This window comes from Euphorbia lathyris, chromosome 7, assembly GCF_963576675.1.
Source record: "Euphorbia lathyris chromosome 7, ddEupLath1.1, whole genome shotgun sequence".
Classification (NCBI taxonomy): domain Eukaryota; kingdom Viridiplantae; phylum Streptophyta; class Magnoliopsida; order Malpighiales; family Euphorbiaceae; genus Euphorbia; species Euphorbia lathyris.
In genome coordinates, this window is record NC_088916.1 from 84574384 (window position 1) to 84598313 (window position 23930).

At 44.1% G+C, this 23930-nt stretch overlaps 1 non-coding gene across 1 annotated transcript; it reads left to right on the top strand.

Moving 5' to 3' along the window:
• Nucleotides 1-20970: 20970 nt before the first annotated feature.
• On the top strand, nucleotides 20971-21043 carry TRNAK-UUU (transfer RNA lysine (anticodon UUU)). The gene has a single exon. It is a non-coding gene; the product is annotated as a tRNA-Lys (tRNA).
• The last annotated feature ends 2887 nt before the right edge of the window (nucleotides 21044-23930 follow it).

Below are 23930 nucleotides of genomic sequence, written 5' to 3' on the forward strand. Positions count from 1 at the left end.
CAAATTGTGCAGTCTACTAATGATGTTCCTCCATCACATGTGACGCCTACTCCTGCAGAGTCTTCTAGTCGTCCACAGCACCAACGCCGCTTGCCTGCTCGCTTGCAAGATTATGTGGTTGGTAATGAGAAAAATTACCCATCTGATGATGATAATGATGATGTAGCACATTTTTTATTTATTTGTTGATTGTGATTTACATATAAGGAAGCTGCCTATGATAGGAAAAAGAAAACTTGATTTGATCAGATAGTTCCCCTCTCCTGGCGAGATTATTACTCGTAATTCATGCGAGAGTGTCTTCCTTCGCATCTGTTCTTATGCCTGTGCCGTAGAGATTTTTAATGCGTGCACCTATATAGTTCTTTCAATACGATATAGCTACTACTTGAAAGGGCGCCCCTTACGATCTTTCTTCCTTCAGTCCGGGAAGAGATTGACTATTTCACAATAGGTTTTTGTATTTTTTATTTCCCGATCACTGGAAGCAATCTTCACTGGCACAAGGATCTCTTCACAGCAACCTTCACTACGATAGAACCCAACAATGAGTTTACGGAGGCTTCACTTCGAGTAGTGCGAGCTCGTCTGATGCAAGAGAAAGATCCAATGGATGATTGATGTCAAATTTTTTTTTTTTTTCAAAGGTTTAATTGAATCCTAGCTCATAGATGTGACCTCTGTCTCGAAGGCGAAAGACCCCTTACTTTTACTTTACTCAATTTATTTGATCGATGGTAGGTACCCTATCTTCATTGTAGATTTGTAGATGGACATTCTAACTTCTTCCTTCTCGATCCTGGGAAAGACATCTCGAGCTTAAAGGAAGACATGGTGATAAAGAGCTGCAACTCCATCAAAGAACTTTCTCAGCAGAAGGAGGCCCCACAACGGCTTAATCTCAAAAAGCTGACTCTTCATCTTACAGGGTGTCAATGCAAGCAAGCTTAAACTAATAAAGTAAAAAAAGAAAGCTGGATAGTGTCCTTAGGAGAGGAGCAAGAACTTCCCCTTGATCTAATAAAAAACAAAAAGAGTAGCCACGGCATTACATGAAAGCTCTTCTTTCCTACTGTTCTTATTCTTTCTTAAGTAGGGCTGCTAACACTAGATTAGATGTAAGCCCTTTTGATAGAAGGGTAAAGTCCTCTTTTTTGTTTCTGTACGGCTGTTTTTTCTTGGCTCGTTTAGTAGACAGCGAGCGAGCTGACAAACGAATGAATGAGCAAGCCTGCCTGCGAGTGAATAAACTCTGCGAATGCTTCTCGTCTTCAGCTGTGGGACCGGTCTGTCTGTAATAAGCAATTCCTTGGGTGGGAATAGGTGACATCGCTAGGAGAGCTGAGAGGGACGGATTTACCAATGTCCAAGGCAAGAGAAAAAAGGACCCTCCTCGCTAGCAGCACAGTTCACTCCTGCGGATTCTTTCACAACGGAGCAAACCAAGTCAGGGAAGAGGATGAAGACTGATTCCCAGAAAAGCCATCTCTAGTAGACCTGCCAATCAATATTATGCCATACCTTTATATGATATCAGCTTGGCTTTATTTCCTCTCTAGCACAGCACACGCATAGCTGCCTCACATCGACATCGAGTATGCTCGCAATTCGCTTATCCCTATTATACAAACGAATTTGGAGAAGTAGAGCGGAACCTGGATTCTTTCTATCTGTGAAGGATCTTTCCGGGTCGTGCTTTTGCTTCTACAAAAGGGAATCAAAAAAGGAACTCTAGGCCCTCCAGCTTAATAAGATGGATTAGACAAAAGGATATCTCTCAGAAGGTTCAAGGATGATTCTGATTGCCCTACCAGCTAAACAACTTAATTCCTATTGTCTAACTCCTTTCCTTTATGGGTTGGCTACCGGGGATCCATTGTGGCTTGTGACTAGGTTGGTACGGGTGAATTACCATCAAGCCTAAGTTATCTGGTTCTGGCTAATGCCCTAAGGGGTTGGCCTTGCTTTGAGTTAGTAATACTCTAAGTGCGGTTAGTACAAGAAGGTTCTGCGGCTTACTCTTACTACAGTTAAAACCTCTGTCCTAGTGTCGTGCACAGTCGGGATATCTAAATAACAAGCGATTCCCATATTATGGACTCGGAAATCCCACTCCATTCATCTGTAACTAGACTAGAACATCCTCACTTCCAGATCCAAAGGTGGGTGCTAATAGAATTGATTGACGAAGAAAAACGACGCTATCTGTGGTTACTCTTTGCCCCCCAAGAAGACTCAAGACAAACTTCCCCATTTTCTTTTGTTGGTTTTGTTATCCAACTCTCTTTTATCCCCAGAAAGAAATGAAGTATGAATGACCTTCCGAGCCACTAGGATCAGGCCGATACGCTTTCTCAAGTGAATTCATCGATCAGGCACTGGGCCTTCCCTTCTCTCTCCTTTAAAGAAAAGCGATTACCTACCTTATAGTTGCGCTATGCGTAGCCTTGCAGCAGAATGAGTTGGATATAAAAGGTGTGCTAAGATCGATCTATGCCTTCAATAGCAAGTTGGCAACAGCCTTCTCCTATGCTTTTTTCTGGGATTCAATACCGGCATTAGAAGTATGTGCGGAAAGACTGGTTATGAATGCAAGATTTCTTGATAGAGAAATGTGTGCTGAGCCAATCCGTAAAAGAAAGAGTACCACTGAGATGAGAACGCAAACTTAGCTAAAACAGCCAATAGGAAGTCCCAAGAGACACGTAAGCCTTTTGCATATCAACTTTGCCAATGTCCAAACCATAATGCTTTTCAATATCCGCAGCAGGCAAGGGCAATATTTTCAACAATATTACGGCCAGGAACAAAGCCCGTTTGTTCATAAATTCGGGCCAATCTATCAGACAATAGTTTAGATAGAATTTGAGAGCTTCCGTTTTTCTGATTGGGCGCATGTCTGAAAAAGAAGCCCTGCCCTAGCTATGCCACTCATTGCTGGAGAATGGTGAAGGATCAACTTCCATTTGTGTTTACTTACAGTAAATGGTTGATTGGTAAAGGGAACAGAGATTGTTTTGTATGGAACTATCATGAGATGCCCTGTTTAGTGGAGCACAAGCTTCCAAGGCTTTCAAGCAGCCACCAAGAAGAATAGAACCTGGGGGGAAGAGATCTAATTGCTAAGAAGAGGAAGTGAAGCTCGGCTCGTTATCGAGGAAGCTCTTTAGCCTTAGAAGGCAATAGACGGAATGCGTAGGGTATAGCTCTGAGTCTTATTAATAGTAGTCTCGGACTGACTGTCTTTCTGCCTTGAGAGATGCGAAGAATGGCTATCTTTCGTACCCTCGCTCTGGGGATGGGACTTTCCTTTTTTATTGAATTTGAATTTACTTGCTCGCCGCAACTACATCGGCTTAAAACAGAGTTTACCAAGTAAGAAATGCTCCCACCCAAGCCATTTCGGGCAACAGAAAAAATGACTGTTCGTTTGAAAGGAAGGAGACGACTTGCTCGGCATTCAAAGACGAAAAGCAACTCAATTGAATCTGGTTTAGCTACTAGCTACTTTGAAAGAATTTATGCCTTTTTTATTTTTATTATATATATACGCCTGTTGAGCTGAAACCCTTATCTTTCAAATTAAAATCCAGGGTCTGCCCGCATATCCGTTATGACAGAATCAAGCCTAATGCAGTTTCTTTTTCAGATTCTATTCTCTACTGATCACGCCTGGGGTAGGTGCAAAATGCATAGGAGAGAGATTCCACATCCTGCTCTAATTATTTGTCGCTCTCTCTTACTTGATAGAGTAGAGTAAGTCGATGACGCGTTTGAAAAAATCACTTTCTTCACCCTTTGACGAGAGGTCTAACACTATACTATGTTTTTCAGATCCCAAAAGGATTGGGTCATAGGGCCCTAGGTTTCCTTATATATTGTCTGAATCGCCCAATTCCATCGGTTCGAGTGCTCGTTCTGTATATGTATAGTGCCCTTTCCCGATGTCAGGGAGTCTGCTGCTATGGGGTTGACGAAAAGCTTGTATGTAGTATTGATGCTTTTGGCATCACTTGTCTGTCTCGGGACCCTTGTAACCGTGGGTAAAAAGCTTTTGTAAATATGGTTGAGGCTAGACTAGGGAAATTGAATACCTACTGGTTTATCGTATAATAAGATAAAGTAAAGGCTGCACATGAAAAGAAAAGGAAGAAATTCGACAGAAGGAAGAATTAAAGCCTTTAATAAGTTTAAGTAAGGACTTTACCTTTGCGAGTGCTGTCGTATAATAAGCCCGGAGTAGGCTGCTATTGACTCCGATGTGGATGGGATGCATGGGATTTCTATCGAGGCTAAGGCTAAGCTAAAGATTCGACAGGCGAGACATCTATTTTCATTAACTAAGAAGGGATTTACAAATAGTAAAAGAGGTGTCGTAGATAAGAAACTGATTGCCCTGAAGTGAAGACAGTAACTTCACTTCCTACTTCAAGCTGGGTAAGGGAAGTGTGGAATTGAGACAGATTGCCTATGGGGGGATAAATTGTTAATTGTATGTCCTAAGTAGGGCAAGGTTTGACACTATATAAGGTCTAGGGCTCGCTCATTAGCTCTGTTACCTCCTTTACTTACTTTCTTTTGAAAGCGCTAGGCACTTACTTATTAAAAAAAATATCCCCCGGCGGCATTTAGTTTATTCGAGAACATCTGTGCAAGGATAAGTGGCAGAAGAAAAGGCGTGTAGCAGAATCGGATTTTTCTACTTTACTTCTCCTCAAAATCCAACAGGTAATACCTCACAGTGAACGAGGCCTAAACTTATTAAAGCTTCATGTCTATCTATCACTTAGAAAAGTGATGATGAAGGTGATGAGGTTAACCCATTACAAAGGATGATAGGATGGAATAATCCGAAAGAAAGGTTCTTTTATTCGCGCCTCCTAAACCTGATCATGATGCTAACAACAAGAGCAAACAGCAAACCGAGCTAGAATAGCAAGCTTGGTTTTTATGAAAACTCGCTCTAATAGTGCCTTCGCGGAACTCTCTTTAGTTTAGTGCACCAAAGGTAATTCAATGCTGCCACTCTTTTTCTCAGCTAACAAAACACTCTATCCAATCCGACGCACCCTTCTCTTCGTAATCTTTAACGGCTTTGTGTCCTAACAGCCGTCCCTAGTTGAGAAGGTGGAAAACCTACCTCGACACGCTTTCAATTCGATTCTGGGAATACAGTTAGGTTAGCCTTCTCCTTTCTCCTTCATCTGGTTTGGATGTTGAAAGATCTGCTTTGGAAGATTATTAAAAAGCAATTGATTAAGCAGATTCGTATGCTTTGAGTGCTTCTGTTCTAGTTCTAGCTTCCTTACCCTGTCCCTGTGGATTAGGAAGTGAATTGTACCTATCTTACTCTCTCTTCTTTAATGGTTAATTCCTGTTTTTTATCGAGGGACATGTCATCAATGTGGAAATCAGTGATCTCGCTATGGCTAAAACACTACTTTTTTGCCTCTTTCAGGGGTCGATCGTTCCTAAAGGGAAACCGGCCATTTGAACCAGGATTTTTAGCAATGATCGTAGTTTCACGCATAGATGATATAAGCCTTCTTCTGACTGACCGGACCAATGCATGGAGAAAGTTATTGACTCTGATCATGCTACGCTACGGAATATCCACTAAAGATACTTGACTGACCTAAGCTGCTCTTTTTTCCTGGCAAACGACTCCAGTGACTAGACCAAGGGGAATCACGACTGAAGATGGGGTGTTTAACCATCTCAAAGTGGACTCGTTGGCTTATATAGAAACCGCCCGGAATCCCTTTTTTGGGGGCTATATAGTGTCACGGATGGAAGGCGTCCATTAAACTTCGCCGAGTCAATTTGACCACAGCCCTTAATGGCCAGACCATATAAGAAAGATGGTTCGGGTCTTCGTGCCGAAAAAAGCGAAAGTAGCCCATAGATCTTTCTACTTAAATACGAGTTCCGACAAGAGCTCCAGCTGAAATGCTGAATACTTAAGGCAGTCTATGAGTGAAAGACTTCCTTTTTTTGGGCATACGGAGACGGAGGCTAATAAGTAAGTCAAGGGCTAGAGATGAAGAAGAGGCCTTCCTTATAGGTCTGGTCTCCCAATTGTTGTAGATTCTATAGATCTTTCTCCACCCTTCCTTCTCCAGCATTTCGCTTCCAATTCATCAATCTAATGGGGAGGTGTGAGAATCAGATCCAGGGAACAGCTGGAGTTTTGATCAGGATTTTCCGAAGTTGCGCCCAACTCGCCTTTCTAATCAACGTAGGGACGAGGCTTTCTAGACATTTAGCCAAACCTGATCATAGCTAGTGGTAGAGCCCCGAGGTGAAAGGCTTGCTTACCGGGACTTCACTTATTCTCCTCTTCGGCCTATCTCAGGATTCGCACCTATAGGAAGCGGAAGGGTGCCTAGAATCTTCATGCTCCAAGTCTTGCGGTCGCCGAGGACGTACGCTGAACCAGATTAAATCGGTGCCTTAACATCGGGTGATTGCGCATTCGTTGTGGCATTGGTGAACTCAAGTTGCCAGAAAGAGCTAGACTAGATGGTTTACTGACGTCTCCCGACCCCGTTTCTAGTACCAGCCGAAAAAAGTCGACAAAAGCAGCTTGTTGCTGGTGTGGCCACCCGATCATATGCAGATTACCTTAAGGGCCGGAGATAGAGAAGAGTTTGTGAAGCTGCCCTCCACACAAATAGACTCAGACGGTATTCCCTTTGTTGAGTGGGAGGAGGAGAGTCTGCTGCTAGCAAACAAATAGATAGGCAGTAGACAAAGGAAGACCCCTCTTTGAATTCTTTTTCTGGTACATTCCCCCCTGCTGCAGCATCTGATGCCTGTCTCGGTTTGGTTAGCGAAGCTGGTGTGTAGTGAGTCGTTTGGGCTCTGGTCGATCTGAGTGGGGCATTCCACATGGGAGGAAGGGGAAGTTTGCCTGCTCGATCTTCCTAGTGTATTAGCCTATTGACTGGGTTGAAGGACACCCTACCTCAATCATAATCATAAAAAAGGTATTTTCGGACAGTCGACCTTGCGCGCCAGACCAACCCATTGACCTCAAACCGTCCAGAGCCTACTTGTCTCTACAAGCGGTGGACATGCAACTCCGGGAAGAAATTGAGATCTTCCTAGAACCTTATAGAACTTGACCCTTTGGTCTTACCTGTGTGAACCTCTTTGAGCCCTTACCTCCTTAAGATAAGAAGGGACTAAGAAAAGGTCAAGCCACACCTTTGCTCTTAGCATCATGTACCTTGGGTATCCCCTTGCCTTGAGGTCTCCGTTTGGTGTCCTTTCCCTTGAATTCCTTTTGAGTCTTTGACATTTTTGCGCCTGAGCCCATGGGCGAATACCAATTCTTGGTGGTCCTAGCTGCTTGGGCCGGGGCAAGGTTTAGCACACTCTGGCGCCTAAGCAGAGCTTGGGCCCATGGTTGCAACCAACAATTGCCTATCTTCGCCCAAGATAGACCATTAGCGCAGAAAAAAGTTTGACATAGTCACCTACCTATATGCTTGAGCCTCATGAGGGCTTGCTTTTCTATCCAGGCCACGCAGATATATATAAAGGCCTTCCGCTCCTTCTTGAGTTCTTACTAAGTGTTGATGAAGCATCTCCCTTCTCTGGTATCCTCATACTTTTTTTTTGTGCGTCACTATAGCTTAGCATCTCCCCGTAAGATACATGGTTGCGGTTGTGACCGTGGCCAGAGGCTTCTTCCTCATCTACGTCACGGTGGTGCGGAGACATCTGAAAAGTGAAGGCAGTCCAAGCCCAACCCAAAACAAAATAGGAATCAGTCCTCTTATCATTATAATAGATATCCGTACCGTACTCGCGTTCCCAAGGCTCGATGAAATTGAGCTAAACATTCTTCTGTTGGTTAAACATTCAAATGCTACTAGAGAGACTGGGAATGAAAGAACTGCGGATAAATCTGTGGTAGTGGAAGGGAGAAGTCATGGTAAGGGAAAGTGAGTTTTAACCAACCGTAATGATTATTGATTGAATAATCCCGGCGACAGATGAGATGCAATATCTTTAAAGCTCCGCCGCTTTTCACTGATACAAGAGTGGAAGAATTAAACTTCATCGGGATTTGCTTAGTTTTTAGTCCGCCCAAAGGTCAGTAACGAGTTCAGGCTTGTTGGATTGTAGCAGCCCTTAGTATCAAGATAGTTAGACTTAAAGGTAGGTCTTACAGTAGCTTTGGTACCGGTTAAGGAATCCAGGCACGGATGTCAGAAGGCAGTACGTCGGCAGGAAGGATGGTAGCTTCTGAACTTGAGATTTGAGCTCGATGCGGCGAAATTCTCATAGATAGAGATCTTATGAACTAAGTACAGAAGGTGTAGGACCTGCTCTTGCTTCGTAGCTCTTGGTACAAAGGGGTAGGGAAGAGCATAAACAGCTCTAACTGCTTTAGCAGTAGCTGCGGAAATGGCTTATTGCTTTAGAAAGCCTCAAAACTGGAGCGAAGCACTGCCTACGATGACTTGTAGGCCAAGGCTCTGTAAGAGTAGATTTTATTCCAATTTCCATTTCACAACCCCTACTCATAACAGCAGGGCATGAAAGGGTCCAAATAGCCAAAAAGTTGGTCCTTTGTATTGGTGATATCCAACCAGGGTACCTAACTAAGGTCATCGCCCAATCCTTTAACCCGAATACGAGTACTCGTGCCCCAGTCCCACCTCTTTCTTCTGTTAGATCACTTGAATCGGGGGGCATCAACAGGTATCTCCTATAATCAAAATTTCGAACTTTCTCCTTATTAGGTCCTAGCCCGATCCTATGCTTTCAACTGGTGGAAAATAATAACTTGTTGCTTAATTATGCCCTTCCTACAGGAAAGGGATCGATATCTGGATCATCCTATACCACAACTATTCCAGTAGGTCAGGGATCAGATCATTTAATTGTATGATAAGGTCTCGCCTAATTACCATTCCTATTGCTTTCTGGTCGGGGACATGAATCTGGTTCAATTGTACTCTCCGTCTCCGTGGTCTCGCTACCAATCGAGGGCATTACTAGTCCTTCCTTTTTCGGCGTGGCGATGATTGGTATTAGCGTATAAGAGAATAGAGTGGAAATTTCCTACTCGATCAGTTGATAACGAGAAGAGTCTAAACGGTAGGTCCACATCAGCTTCGAATCCTGTCGTGAATGTGATGAACGATGGCTTCTAGCTAATCATTCCGACAAAAAATATATAATAAGGTAAGACCAAAAGGTTCACGGTGAATGAAGATGGTGATCTATCCTTACTTATCTAATTGGATCCCGGGTCCCTAAAAGGAAGCACCTTTTCTGGACCAAAGCCTTCCTTAGCAGAGAGGTAGGAAAGTTATGAGACTGAAAGGTACGCAGTTACTCGACCGCAGGAACGCAGTAGCTCGGCCAACAGGTTCGGAAGATGCGAGATAGATATAAGTGTTATTTGTTGGACGGAACGGACTTGCTCTAAGGGGGTATTGTTACCGGGGATCGAGGCGAGAAGATCGGGACAAGGAGTAAAGCAGCTCGACCAAAGGTACGAAGGTGGGGAACTCCTAGTTCCCCGGAGAGGTACTTTAAGTTAGTCGACTGGAAGGAGAGGTAAGGAGTCAGACCAATACTAGTCTGATGGCAGGAACGGAGTCCAGGAGAGGTAGGTAGTTGCCCGGCGCAGCTACTTTCTTTACCGGGAACAAAGTAACTCGACTGAAAGGCTTGGTTGCAGACGCTCGACCAACAGCAACATGGATGGGGGAGGTACAGACTAGTTTTACCAGGGACTAACTGTGGGAGGAACGAAGATGCTTGTTTGATAGAACAAGGTACAAAGTTAGTCGATCGAAAGAGAGAGGAACGAAGATGCGATGGAACATGGTTTCACTTGACACTCACACAATCCGACTTCTGAAGTTCGCACGTAAAAGTCCTAATTTTAGCTAAGCAAACGGAAAAATAAAAAATTTTCTTATGAGATTTGACTTCTAGGGATCTGGTAAGCAACTTGGAATCTTTCTCTCTAGGGAATCTTTCTAATGTGATTTTCCACGATGAAAAAGTTGAATTGAAAAGGTGGTCCACGAGGTTTGAAGGAGACAGGTACAAGACAAAAGGGCCTAAGGAACTTAGGTGGAACGAAGTTAGCCCGAGAACAGCTTAGCTTTGAACTTTCTTTATGTAGTTTGACCGGTGATGAAGGGAGTTGCTGAGCAGTGGAAAGGCATAAAACTGAAGTAGCGAGACTGGTTCTCAATGCTTTACCGGGTTTGAAGACGCTCGAGTCCGACGAGAGGGTGAAAACCAAGGTACCCTGTTACGAGACCAATCGGTAAAGGTACGCAGTCACTTGACCGGAGGGTTGAAGATGCTCGAGCAAAGCGAGAGGAAAGGGATTTACTCGACCAGAGGAACTGGGAGAGATAGGACTAGCTCGACCAGAGGCTCAATGTAACTCGACTAGAGGGATGGGATTGCTGAACACTTTTCCAATCCTTCTTCTTAAGTTCCGTAAAATCACTAGAAAAAGCTAGATCAATTTGCTGTTTTCCCGGGCTTTTTGAATCTAATTTCTAGAATTAGCTAAAATTAGATATATTACGTAATTTCTTTAGCGGGTGAAGGTATTCAAGGTCTTCTAGAGCAGCTAGTCCCAGCGAAGTTGCGTTTTACCGGGATTTTTCGATCAACTTTTGAATGACTTTTCTATTGATTTTGTTTGCACTGCATTCTAGCAATGCAATTCAATGGGAAATGAAATGAAATAAGAAGAGCAAGAGGTTGGTTTTTACCAGGTAAAGAGTCAACTCAGCAAAGTACAAAGTACAACCAACCGGGCACTCGGCTAAGTACAACCGGGAACTCGGCGAAGTCAAACTGTTTCAGAAGCAAAGCGAAAGGGCTAGGGAGTCCTATAAGGTTACCGGTTCTAAACCATAATTGGCAGGCAGAAGACTAAGACTAAAGTTCCAAGCATAGGTCCTAGGGCTAGGGTTCCGACAGGCCTAAAGAATGGGCGAAAGAAGGCCGGGTTCATAAGGCCTAAAACTAGGCTTTTCAAGCCAATAGAGAATGTTTACGCGTAACTTCAAAAGCAGACCAGAATAGGTAGGCAGAAGACTAAGCTGCGGGTTCGGTTCATAAGCAGAAGAAGGGTGTAACGGGAAAAGGGCGAATAACCGGGCGTACCACAGAGGTAGGAAGGTAAGATATGAGTATTTAATACTACATTTCAGGCTTAGCTATAAGCAAGCCAGATGGTTTCGAATCGGTTAATCGAAAGGAACTGATCTTTCTGCAAGAGAATAGGGTGATTTAGGAATAGGAAAGCCAAAAGAAATGGCTATTTCTTAGAAGATAAGCAACCAAAAGGTGTAACCATTTCGGTGTCTTGTCTAATTACGAGATTCGAAAGAGAAGAAAGCCGGGAAAGGGTGAATAAGCGAAGCGAAAGAAGGCCTAAGCAGCAAGCCAATGGTGAATAAGCAAAATAAGGCCTAAAGCAGCAAGCCTAGGGCTAGGGTTCGTAGACCAGAAGGCAAAAGACCCTGTTGGGGTGGATTTACGGGTAAGGTATAGCTAAGAATGTTGGATCCCGGGTAAGATAAGTGCCCAGAGGTTCGAAGATGCTCGACGTTACCCAGAGAGGGTAAGATTGGATCTGTTCCCTTACTTGAACCAAGCTAGCTTGGCTAAGAATCCAATATAGAATCTTTACCCGTAACTTCATACCTAAAAGGTTGCCATCCATATTCCTTACCGCAAGTAAGTGTAAACTTTACCTTAGTAGTTCTATTTTCTTAATATCATAAGATAGCATATTTTGCAAAATCAGAGATTTTCATCGAAAAAACCCGGCTTTTAGCAACTTTTTTCATCTAAAATGATAGATTTTAGAACATTCTTTGGCAGTGATAAATCTAGATTGCTCAGCAATCTAGGTTCAGTAAGCTTTCTTGAATCATCTACGAGATTTTCGTCTTTACCAATCTCAGTAATAGGTAGACCAATAGATTTAGGTTCATACGCTATGGGTTCATACGCTACACCAATAGAATAGGTGTAGTTCCGGAGCTATGGTCTACGCCGAGAAGAAAGACGACCCACAGACGAGTTGGTTCCCACACGGCAGCTACAGAGGATGAAGACTTTGATGGAGATGAAACTTCGTTTCTGATCTGCTTTCACTTAGACTGAGTTTCCCGTAAGATTCAATTCCGCATTCGATTGTTAATATCATAAGATAGCATCTTTTCTAAAATCATAGATTTTCATCGAAAAAACCCGGCTTTTAGCAACTTTTTTATCTAAAATTCTAGATTTTAGAACATGAATTGGCTGTTCTGAACCTAGATTGCTCAGCAAGGTACAAATAGCCGCTTTTACCCATAATTGAGGGGCCGCATAGGAGCCTTTGAGAAGCTTTGGAGCGTAATTGAAGGGCAAGTAGGAGCTTTTACGCTCGGTACAAATAGGCTAATTGTAGCCTAATAGCAACCTTTTTTCCGGTTTCAGATGTGTTTCTAAGAAACGAAGTTTCTGTTCTAAGCTCGTTCCAACGAGGCTAATATGAGCTTTTACCCGGGCCGCATAGGAGCCTTTGAGCTCGGGAGAAAGCGAAGGTGGCCACATATCCACTCCAACCCTACAAGGTAAGATGGACAGCCAACGACAGATCCTATGATCCACTTTACCTAGCCTAAAAATAGGGCATCCGAGCCTGTGAAGGTGCGCCTATGGCATATTCCACACAGATAGACCTTCTCGAATAGGCAAAGAATTGTTGGTCCAGGGTAGGTTCCAGTTCCCAGAGGTTCAAAGATGCTCAACCAAAGGTACGGACGTGGGGAACTCCTAGTTACCCGGAGAGGCATACTGCCCTTACCTTAGGAGTAGCCCGATCTCTTGGCTAAGATCTCATATCGTAAGAGAAGGTCAAGCTAGCTAGTCTGTTTACGTTCGAAGGAACGAATAAAGTAAGATAGTCGTCGGAACGAAGAGTATAATTAACTGGAGAAAGCAAGTAACGAATGAAAGCAATAAAGATAAGATATACAAAGTGTACCGCGATTAGTTTAGCCCTTTCTTCATAGGCAGTGCTCTCTTGTTGAGGCTGAGCTCTTACTAATTCTATTACTAAGATAATGTAATGTAATTGATGAACATCTGAAAGGATGCTCTCGAAGGAAAGCTTTGATGGCTCTCGAAGGAAAGCTTTGATGGCTCTCGAAGGCCTAAAGCCGGGCTAGAGGCACTAAAAGAAAGCAGGGCAAAGAAAGCATGAAGCCTAGGGCCGCTAGGGAGTCTGATAATGTTACCGGTTAAAAACCAGACTTGGAGGTGAAAAAGCCTAATAGGCAGGCTAGAGAAAAGGGTTCCTAAGCAGCTAGAAGAAAGCAGGGTAAAGAAAGTGAGTTCCAAGCCGGGTAAAGAAAGTGAGTTCCAAGCCGGCTAGAGGCTCATAAGCAGGATCGGGAAAAGGATTGCTAAGCAGCCAAAACCGGTAGGAAGGTCACCAATGAGTATTAAATACGTAATTGATGGGGCATGCTCCAGAGGTATTGAAGCCTATATGCCTCTTTCTTTACCCACTAAGTAAGAAGTAGAAGTCCGAGGGTTTGGAAAGAAAGAACGGGAACAAAGCAAAGCCAGCAAGCAAGTTCCCCAAGGGTAAGCAAAGCAAAGCCAGCAAGCAAGTCACGAAGCAAGCCCCAAGGAAGCAAAGGCAAGCAAAGCGAGGAATAAAACATAAATATGGGTTTTCACACGTGATTTCATTTCTAGAATGAGTAGGCGAAAGCGCAAAGGCAAAGAAAGAAGGCAAAAAGATAGGTTATAGCCCCAGATAGATATCCGGATAGCCATTGTGGCAAAGAGTTGGTAGCATGAATTGATCGAGGTCGATTTCTCGTTCATTCGTATCCGGCCGAATCATCTTCCCCAGCCAATGGAGGTAACCTTATTCATGATCGACCCACAGCTAATGCCCCTTGATGAACCTATTTGTTTATAACTCCAGCTAATTTATTCTGATTTTCCTATTTAGCCTGACTTCACGACACTTGATTATTTTAGGTTCGGGGTAATGTTAGGTAATCCTCCTTAAACTCCTGATTACCTGTTAGTTATGGCCGAGATAGAAAGATTTATCAGTTAGATGTGGATCCGCGTTGCTCCGGTCATATTTAACAAGCCATTTGTTAGAACATGGGTACACTTTGATTTGCCAGCTGGATCTTAGTTCACTGTATTAATTCTTCTTAGGGAAGATTAAAGGAGAGGTTCACTTGTCATCATCTCACTTCCTCTTCATGACAATGCGGCTGGGAAAAATCAATATCAATCAATTTCTTCTATAAGCGAATTGGATCCCGACCCAAATCAAATTAGATGCCGATTTCATTCCAGTAGTACCCGTTGCTTGTTTTGTTGGGTTGGTTGGAGTGCTTTAATCAGACTTGACCGAGTAGATCATGTTGGGATCTTCCTTCACCATGAATGATCCTCCAGGAGAAGCATCTCATGGCACACCATTGATCAATAAGACAGGAGAAAGAGAATATACGGGGAGAACCCCCATTCCTATCAGCGTGAAATGACATTCATTCAATCAGTCCTCTCCTCCGCTCTCTCTGTCCCTGGCTTCTACTTTCACATACCTTCTGGCCTCAGTCGTTGACTTGGCCCCTTCCGCTCCTCCATTTAACAAGCAATTTAGTGGTTGTTCACTTCTGAACGAAGCTATTGGGATAGCGGCTTTGATAGCGCTTTCTCAATGAGAGAGATCATATCGTGGTAGAGCTCCTATCCGTGCTTTGACAAATCCCTCTCTGGTGTCATCTACTGGCTGACTGCACACTGCCTTCTGCCTGACTATGGCTTTTAGAAAGCAAGATTCCTCCGTTTATCACTCTATAGAAAGAACATCCCATACAGAGTCTTTCAACTAAGCTCTCATCGATAGAGCCCCTTTCTCTTTGATTCTTGTATACAAGTCTGGTAGTCAATTGTTCTAGCAAGGATGGGCTAGTTGCCTCGCCTAACCCGCCCCTTTGACTGATGATCGATATGACAAAAGTCATCTCTCTTGATCCTTATATGACGCAATTCATAGATTTGGGCAAGTCAGAGTGAAATCAAAGTCAAGTTATTGGCAGGGGATCGCTCATACCTACTCAATGAGAATGCTCTCAAGTCCAGTCAATGTCTTTTTGATGATACGATTATCAGGTGCGAACTCAGATAAGGAGGGGGCCCTACCAGTCATAGTGTTCACTCTTCCCCATAAGAAGAAGAACTCAATTCCTGGGGTTTTTTGTTCCGTAGAAGCTTTTTCAACCCCATATCCGCTGGAAGCAGCGTTTGAAGGAAGAGTGCTTTCCCGAGGGGAGATAGAAGACATGAATCGACTGTTCACCCTACTCCATGAGATGGAGCTAATCTTCTGACTGGACTCTTGCTTTTGTGCCTTCTTGCAAGAGAATGGGAAACCTAATGCTTTGAGTTGGGCTTCATTGATGGCTTTACCCGGACGGATCACACGAAGCCGTTTGTGCCAACTAGCTGTCTTTCATGGTTCATGGGCTCGGGAGCTAGAGCATTAGGAGACCATTCCTTCTTCGTTCGTCCATTAAGCCAAGCGGGAGAAGTCATGCTTTTAGGTGGCTGACTTGCTTGATGTGAGGAGTCTTCTCCATCTCATCTCCGGCTAGTTGAGTGGGAGTTGCATTCCGCTACTATGACAGCAACAGCCGGAACTCTTACCCTTTCAATCGAAGGTGCTGGCTACTCAATCAATTGCATATAGAAAGCCCTTGCTCGGGCACAACCAGACTTTGAGTTTGATTCCTTAGCAAAAAAACAATCCGAAGCCGATGGATGGTCAAGCTTCCGCCCTGCTTCTCTTCACCTCAGTCTTAGGAAGAGTGGGAGGGGAGCTCTGATCCCTACCCTACTCAATCAATCTCGTATCTAAGGAAAGGCTGTTTCCGATCAAGTAGAGTGGCATTCCGCTCTTCTTCTCCGCTTCCTTGCCTTCAACCGGCCTTCAAAGTCATAGTTTTCCCTGCTGGCCATTCATCAGGTTCACTTCTCTGATCTTGGCCTGTGATTAAGAGGAACTCCTTGCCAGTCATAAGGGTCCCTCCTCGGCAGTCATAGTGGTTGCGCTCCTTTCCTCTGTCTTTGACTTTGGTCCCAGAGTTTTGAGGCTGGCTTTATTTAGTGGTCGGTCGGCCTTCCTAACATCATGCCTCCGTGGACGGGCGGCATGCTCCATTGTTGGTATTGCACAGTCGGTCCAGCATGAGTAGATCAGTCCGAGTTTAGTCCGAACAGTACGAATATACCGAGTCGAGTAGTAGCCTCATAGAGGAAGACGAGGAGTAGGATCCTCAGTGGATGAGATGTTTATTGAGGAGTAGGCTTAACCATGCGGAGGAGCACCTTAACGTTTTATGCCCGGAAAGTCCCAGTTGGGTAGGTCAAAACTTCCGGTATGGGACAAGCGAAGCGATCGGCCGGTTGGTGAGTCTTTTTGAGCTCGGAAGGAAATGTGCCTCGTACTTCGCGTCAACGATCTTTGTATGTACTGGTCTCGAAAAGCTAAATCCTTTCCCCTTCTTCTTGGGATTATGAGTTCCTGTTCCACTAGGGCTAGACTAATAAAATAAGCCACTCAGATTCGGGTCTTCTCAAACGGTGAAGACTTTAAGGTACCAGGGAAGAAGAATTCCCTATTCAGTTCTTGTTCTTCCGACATCGGATATTGCCCGACTAAAGCGATGTCTCTTGCAATCCTAACCAACATCGCTTCGGTAGCTCAGTTAGCATCAAAGGACACATGGGGGTCTCGAAACGAATGTTTTCGATTAGTAACATGGGGTCGCCCCATACCTTCTTAGGTACCAGCATAATAGGCAGAGACAGAGCTACGATTCCCCAGGGCGAGGGAAAAAGACTGACCCACAGGCTCTACCGACTCCGGTGGAGGGGGTTTGTTTTTTGTCTTTCTGTAATAAGTAAGAGATTCTTAAGGTGCGAAAAGCAGTGAACGCAGTGAACGAGCAAAAGCAGCTCTCTTGATAAGGAGAGGAGCGAAAAGAAGCCAACGCAAATTTCCATGTTTAGAGGCCCTTATACTTTCTTTTTGTGTAACACTAGAAAGAATAAAAACCTAGACCAGTAGTACTAACGAGGGAGAGACCAGACCACCGATAATTAACCAATCCTATAGCCACTATAAAAGCGGTTTTGCGCCTTTTTTCGGGCATTCCCATACGAGTTGCATTCCTGGTATCAAATGATGTCAGAATTTCCACTGTGGATGGGTAAGTCCTTTTGCACTCTTTGGTATCCTAGGGTTCGTTATTGTTTTGATGTGAATAAAGAAATTCAATGTTTACTCACACCGACCGCGGATTTCCAAGGTGTGCAACCAATACCTGGCCGACTGACTCAGTCGGTTGAGGGAGCTGGAAAGGATGCGTATCCCTGGCGGGTTCCAGCTCGAACGATTGGTCGAACTTTTGGAGGAGGATCGGGAACCAGCTAAGGCACCGTAGCGTCCCCTAAAGGCGTAACTGACAGGTTCTGTTCTATCTTCCCCTTCGAGTCATCCCGTACTCCAAAAAAGCATAGGTGAGGTCCGGAGATTGGCCCTCGAGTGCAAAGGCAGAAGGGAGCTTGACTGCAAGACCCACCCGTCGAGCAGGGACGAAAGTCGGCCTTAGTGATCCGACGGTGCCGAGTGGAAGGGCCGTCGCTCAACGGATAAAAGTTACTCTAGGGATAACAGGCTGATCTTCCCCAAGAGCTCACATCGATGGGAAGGTTTGGCACCTCGATGTCGGCTCTTCGCCACTTTCTACTTTTCTTCTCGGTCAAGCTTATGAAGATAGAGCAGAAGCGAATTCATACCGATGGACTCAAGCTCCTTCTTCAGATGTTACAACATACCTAGAAGCCAACTTCTTTCTTATCTCATCTCCCAGTTCTCTAATTATGCAATTTCCCGATGCTGAGAGTAGATCAAACCCTTTTCTTTTCACAGGAAGAAAAGACCAGCTCCTGTGGAATAAGACGGAGAGAGGTAAATTGTTTTTTCCGGTCAACCCTTCTATAAGTCATCCTTTGAAGTTATCCTTGTTCTCTCTCTAGGAAGAGTCTTGGTATTGGATCTGCTCGCACCGGCCCGACTAACTGTTCATTCTGTCTTTACCTACTTGAATGCCTCCGTATATTGAAGGAAGCCGATACCTTTCTTTTATTCTCAACTAACCGGCTGACCAACTTGTCCTTCCTACCAGATACATGGCTTACATACCAGGCTCAACATTGTTGGAAAACAATCGAATCGAGTCCTTGTGAATGGGCAGAGCCAGGTGCTCTTATTTTAACGACGGTAAGGACCCATTACTTGCGAAACTACTTCGTATGTCTTCTCTTTTTCTTCTCTTCGAGTATAGGATCAGAAAGAAGCTGATAGAGTCTTAAAGTGGCAACTACTGCCCTGCCCTTTTGTTTTGTATTGTAATAACTTAACTTGTCAAAGCAATCGCTTGTTTTGTCACACTGGCGAAGGGCGGTCAAAAGAAAAGATAAGAGCCACCTAACTAACTTAACTTTAAAGATGAACTTGGTTAGACCGAGCATTGAAAATACGATTATCCAACGAGGTGCCATGGGCAAATCTTTCTAATTCATTCACTTAAAGGCTGGTTCTGAACGCCGTGTAACATCATCTTCAACCAACCTCCACCGTACGTACCTTTCGGTGCGGTCACTAAAGAATTGCTTTTTTTTACACTAAACAGCTGCTTATATACGGCTTACTAAAAGACTGACTTTCATTCATTAGGCCAGCATGAAATTAAGAAAGAGAGATGTGCCTAAGGCGGCATGCAAGCAAACTCTGCACGCTAAGAAAAAAGGGGAGATGTTCGCAATTACTACCACAAGAAAGCTGCCCCTATCTCTAAAGGGGCCCATCACTTCGTTCATACCTTCTTGGCTTAGGCTTCCAACTGAACCAATTTCATTGCCTTGTCGCCCGCCGCTAGCAGAGGAAAAGCGCTTGAAATGAAAAGCGCGCTAAAAAACGTTGCTTCTGTCAGCCTTTCTGTGCAAGAGTCCACCAATTACAGAAGAGAGGATTACCGTACATACAAGAGTCTTCCAGTTCTTACGTAAGCTTTTTCTTACCAGTCAAGTAGTACAACAACTGTATCTTATAGCCCGGCGCGGTGAGTCGCCTTTTGAATTCCGTAGATAGAAGAAACTATTAGATTAGAAGGAGTAGGTGAGTGAGTCCTCACTGCCCTGAGCGATTTCGATCACCTAGCAAGACTTTTATTTGGTAGGTAACATCGCATCGCCGAAGCGTATCATCAGATTTGACTTCGAAGGAAGGAACTCGAAGTGAGACGACACCGTCTTGTGCAACGCAACTACCATTGCGCCTTCTATCATCTTATATCCGGTAGACTTGGTAAAAAAAGGCCCCGACTTATTTCAAGAATTAGAGTTCGACCGCACCCTTTTTGGGTTTTGGGGAGGATAAAGTTCCTTGCCAACTATCGACCCCGATCTCTTTTCATTTGTTTTGGGTATTACCAAACCTAGCCTAGCCTTCGTCAATTACACTAAAGCGGAGCACCCAACTATGGAAGGAAAGGCCCCCCTAAGGGTTAGGTTAGTAAATCCGGCCCGAGACGCGTTCGTTGACAAAACCGCCGTAGGAATAGAGACCTTTCAATAGAACAGAGGCGAACTGATCAACGAGAAAGAGGCCCTACTCACTACAAACGAATACACCACAAGATCGAACTGCACTCATGCCTCTCCTGCATCAAGTTCCCCCCCCTATGTAGTGATTCTATCAATCATGTACGTAGGTAGGCCCTCCATTCTGATTGGTATATCATGAAAAAAGAAAGCCATTTGCACCAGGCGCACTGCTGCCCAGATGTCTTTCTAAGTCAAGTAATGGTGACCCGCCGAAGACTGGAGCCTCGTAACATGTTGACGAAGACCTACGAACTGAGGGTTCCATCAGTAGAGGGTACGACTTTGCCTCCCCGGAAGAACCCCGCTCTCTAGCCGACTGATGCCGTTGATCATATAACTGAGAGGGAACGTGTCCACACACATTAGAGGTGAACGATCAGAGATGTCCTCTAATCACCACGATGAGGCTGGTCTGCTCCCTTTTTTAGTAGACTCCGCTATGAATATTCATGAAGAAATGAATGTCGGGCTCTTTCTTTCACTGCTAACCCTCTTAATGCTGATACTTTCTGTTTCGTCGATCCCCAAGCTTGTGGTCCTCCTTTGAGTGTGGGTTCAATTGGATGAATCCGTCAAGTCAAGGTCAACGTATGTAGCAGCAAGGATGGTGCATCGCCTATTTTTTTTCTCGTTCTTGCTCGGGAGCCAAAACCCGCCTGATACCTACTGTACTGGACCTTCGACCAGGCATTCTACCCTTGTCGAATCGGAACCAACCACCACTGCATTGCGCTCGAACAGTTGAGCGGCCGCCGGCCGGCAACTTCCGTACACAGATATAGATTCATTCTTCGTACCTGGTCCAACATCATAACCCTTCGCGGGTTGGTCAGAAGTCAGTCTTGTTTGGTAAGATGGAATTGGACAAAGAAAAGAGAGAGAGTGCTCGACCGGAACAACGGGCAACAAAGACCGTAATTACATAGAAAACAGCTCCTCCCCTTATTCGTCTTTAAGGCTTTAAGGCGAACCGAACCGTATGGCGCCTGGAAAGAAAGAGACCTCACCTTCTCGTAGATGGTGTCAGTAAGAGCCAGTTTTTTATCCCCCGTTGACCTTCTTTTTTAGATAGAATCTTCAATGAGTGGAAAGAAGCAACCTTACTAAGAAAGGTGCTTGTTGAGTAAGGCCGAGAGCCCAAGCCCCTTTTGAGAAGAAGAGGGGCTGCCCTCTTTTCCGCACCAATCCTTATTTACTACTACATCTTTTTAGGGGTGTATAGCTCAGTTGGTAGAGCATTGGGCTTTTAACCTAATGGTCGCAGGTTCAAGTCCTGCTATACCCAAATCTACCTTACACTATAGCAAGATTTTTAGAGTCCTAAGTTTTTCGTGGGCGTGGGCTTAGTCTAAAACATCATCATTATTTACATCCTTATTTGGTGCGTAGGGTGACGTCTTTTCAAATGAGTGATTGTTCTAGTTCAACTATGATTGTAGTTTACTCTAGATCTAATGAGTTTTGTTGACGACCTCGCGTACCCATTTTCTATAGGCAGGCTGTTGATGGGAATTGCATTTCCGTGGTTGAGATTCGATTCAACCATGTCAGCCATACCCTGAACTTGGTTAACCGGAACACCATAGTGAAAAGTTGTGCGTAGGGGTGGTTATAGAGAATAGAATATATTCTATATATTCTATTCTTATTATATAGTGAAAAAAAGTTCCTCTAAGCTCTTTGAATCAGCGTAGGGTGGGTATACATAATTAGAAAACAAACATCATTATTCTTTTGAATAATTGTCACTTACTTCTTTCATAAAGAAGGTTCGTAGGCGGGTATAGAATGGATTTCCTACTTCTGGGCGTAGGGTGACTTCTTTTTACTTTTTGTTCAACTATGATTGGTAGTAAACCTCAAGTTTTACACTTTTAGCTACGAGCATCACTTGGTATTTATTATTAATAATGTCAAACTTGAGAGGCTTAGTAAGAATATCTGCAATTTGATCATGCGACTTCACATACTTGAGCTGCACCTCCTTGTTTGCAATACAACCTCTAAGAAAATGATATCGTGTGTCAATGTGCTTGCTTCGGTTATAGAATACTGGATTCTTTGCCAAATCAGCACTTGCTTCCTTCTGTGCCATTTTCAGCTCCTTTATTAAATTTCTAAGCCAGATTGCATGACAAGCACACGATGTGGCAGTAACATATTCAACTTCACAAGTGGAGAGCATCACAATCGTTTCTTGGAAAAAAATGTAAAATATTTCTAAGATAGAAAACAAAGCCAGTAGTACTTTTTATATCATCCAAGTCTCCAGCCCAATCACTATCACAACAACCCAACTTATTAGAGATTGAATAGAATAACCCGTAATCAAGCAAGTGGACCCTTACCCTTGATATAGCGTAGCGGAGAATCCTCTTGGTTGGCTGTCTTCAAATGAGTCATGGTAGATGTCTCCATGAAGCGACTAACTAGCCCAACTCCAAAGAGAAGATATGGCCGTCAAATATCGTAAACTTCCAACTAGGCTCTTGAATAGCGTTGGATCAACCCAACCTGTTCTCCATTTTCATGCTTTGACAGCTGCCTGTGATAGGAAAAAGAAAACTTGATCAGATAGTTCGTGCGGGGCATTTCCCACCTCGCCTTTGATCTTTCCCTTATCGTGTAGGTCAAGCTAGAAAAGCATCATTGGACCGACAGCTGACAAGCAAACCTTACATTCTTATGTCTACATCGCTTCTCTCTTTCTCACCTCACATTGACCGGAAAAAGGTTGAGAATGAGCATCCCATGGAACAGCCATAGCTTTCACCTTCCTTCTAGCAGTCAGCTATGGAACTCAGGCAGCAAAGGTTCGAGCAGGATGGCGGTTAGTCTTTCTCCTCTCTTTCGGGTGGGCAGCGGGAATAGCTCTTCTAGCATGGATTGACCAGAGACTGGGAGTAATCATCATCTATGTCCATAGTAGTCATCCAGCCGGAAAGACCACTTAGCGTAGTGGAATAGGAAATAGAATAGAGCGTCGAGCATAGCTTTCATGTCACCAGCAATCCATTTTTCGTTTATTGGGAGACTAAAAAAGCTTTGTCAAGCATACATGATTGTCACGTCGATCGACAGTTGAGAAATCCTATCTTCGGGGCCCTCACTTTAGGGCTATCTTTCACCGTTGACAGACATGGTTCAACGTGACAGGTATGTTTCCTCAAGAAATAGATGACTCAATTCTATCTGGTATGGGAAAGGAGAACTCCATTTTACTTGGCAGGTTGACTACTGCTGCGGGCGAGCAACTTTATAATATAATTGGACTACTACTATAGGTATTCGGACTGATTAACTTATCAGTACAGATCTGCTTTTCTTATCTTCTACGCCGTAAAGGGCCCAATCACTAACCAGGAGGTGGTGCTCATCAAGCCCTCTCTGTAATAAGAGATGCGCTAGCTAGGATCTAGACTTAGACAGTAAGAAGTCTCATAGTGCTCATGTGGTACCTAAGGTAGGTATCTCGTGAGTAAGATTCCCCTCTGAGAGAAAGTAAACTGAAATGAAAGAAGACTTATCCAAGAGTGAGGAAAAGGAACCTTGTAACCTCCTTTCCTTCTCTTATGATATTTCTTAGTAGCAATCGGTGATTAGAGCATTTCCTATTTCTTTATGCTCGTTGGGACTCCATTTGGGCTTTTTTTCTTTCGGGAAAGCTCTCACTGGAACACTCGCTGTAACAAGGGACGAAAGCACTTCACCTGAACCGCTTTAGATAGCTCCAACTAAGGGGAAGCACTGATTAGAATAGCCCAGCCCGATAGAGCTAGCCCGGAAAGTTTTTGCTGCTGCCTTTCCTAAGAAAGAGGGGTGAGGTATGAGAGACTTCCACAGGTTTTGGCTTGGCTTTGGGTGACATCTAAGGCTACTTCGGAGAATGGGGAATGTCTGTTCTTCGGTCTTCCTTCTCTATTCCCTCTTTCGAAGACGATGAGCAACCTTACTTTGCTTCCTCTTCTGTTGTGCAGTAAATGCATGCAGCTATGAAAGTGGTTGACAGGTTCTCTGGTGCATTTTATTCCATGCAATAAGACCTCAGATGCATCACATGTGGCACGCTTGTTTTTTAGGGAAGGGAAGTGATTTGCATCTTCCCATCTTATTATGTGCTGGTGGAATAGTGGAATAGAGTCAAACTTAGTGGCCTGTAGAGTCAGCTGTAT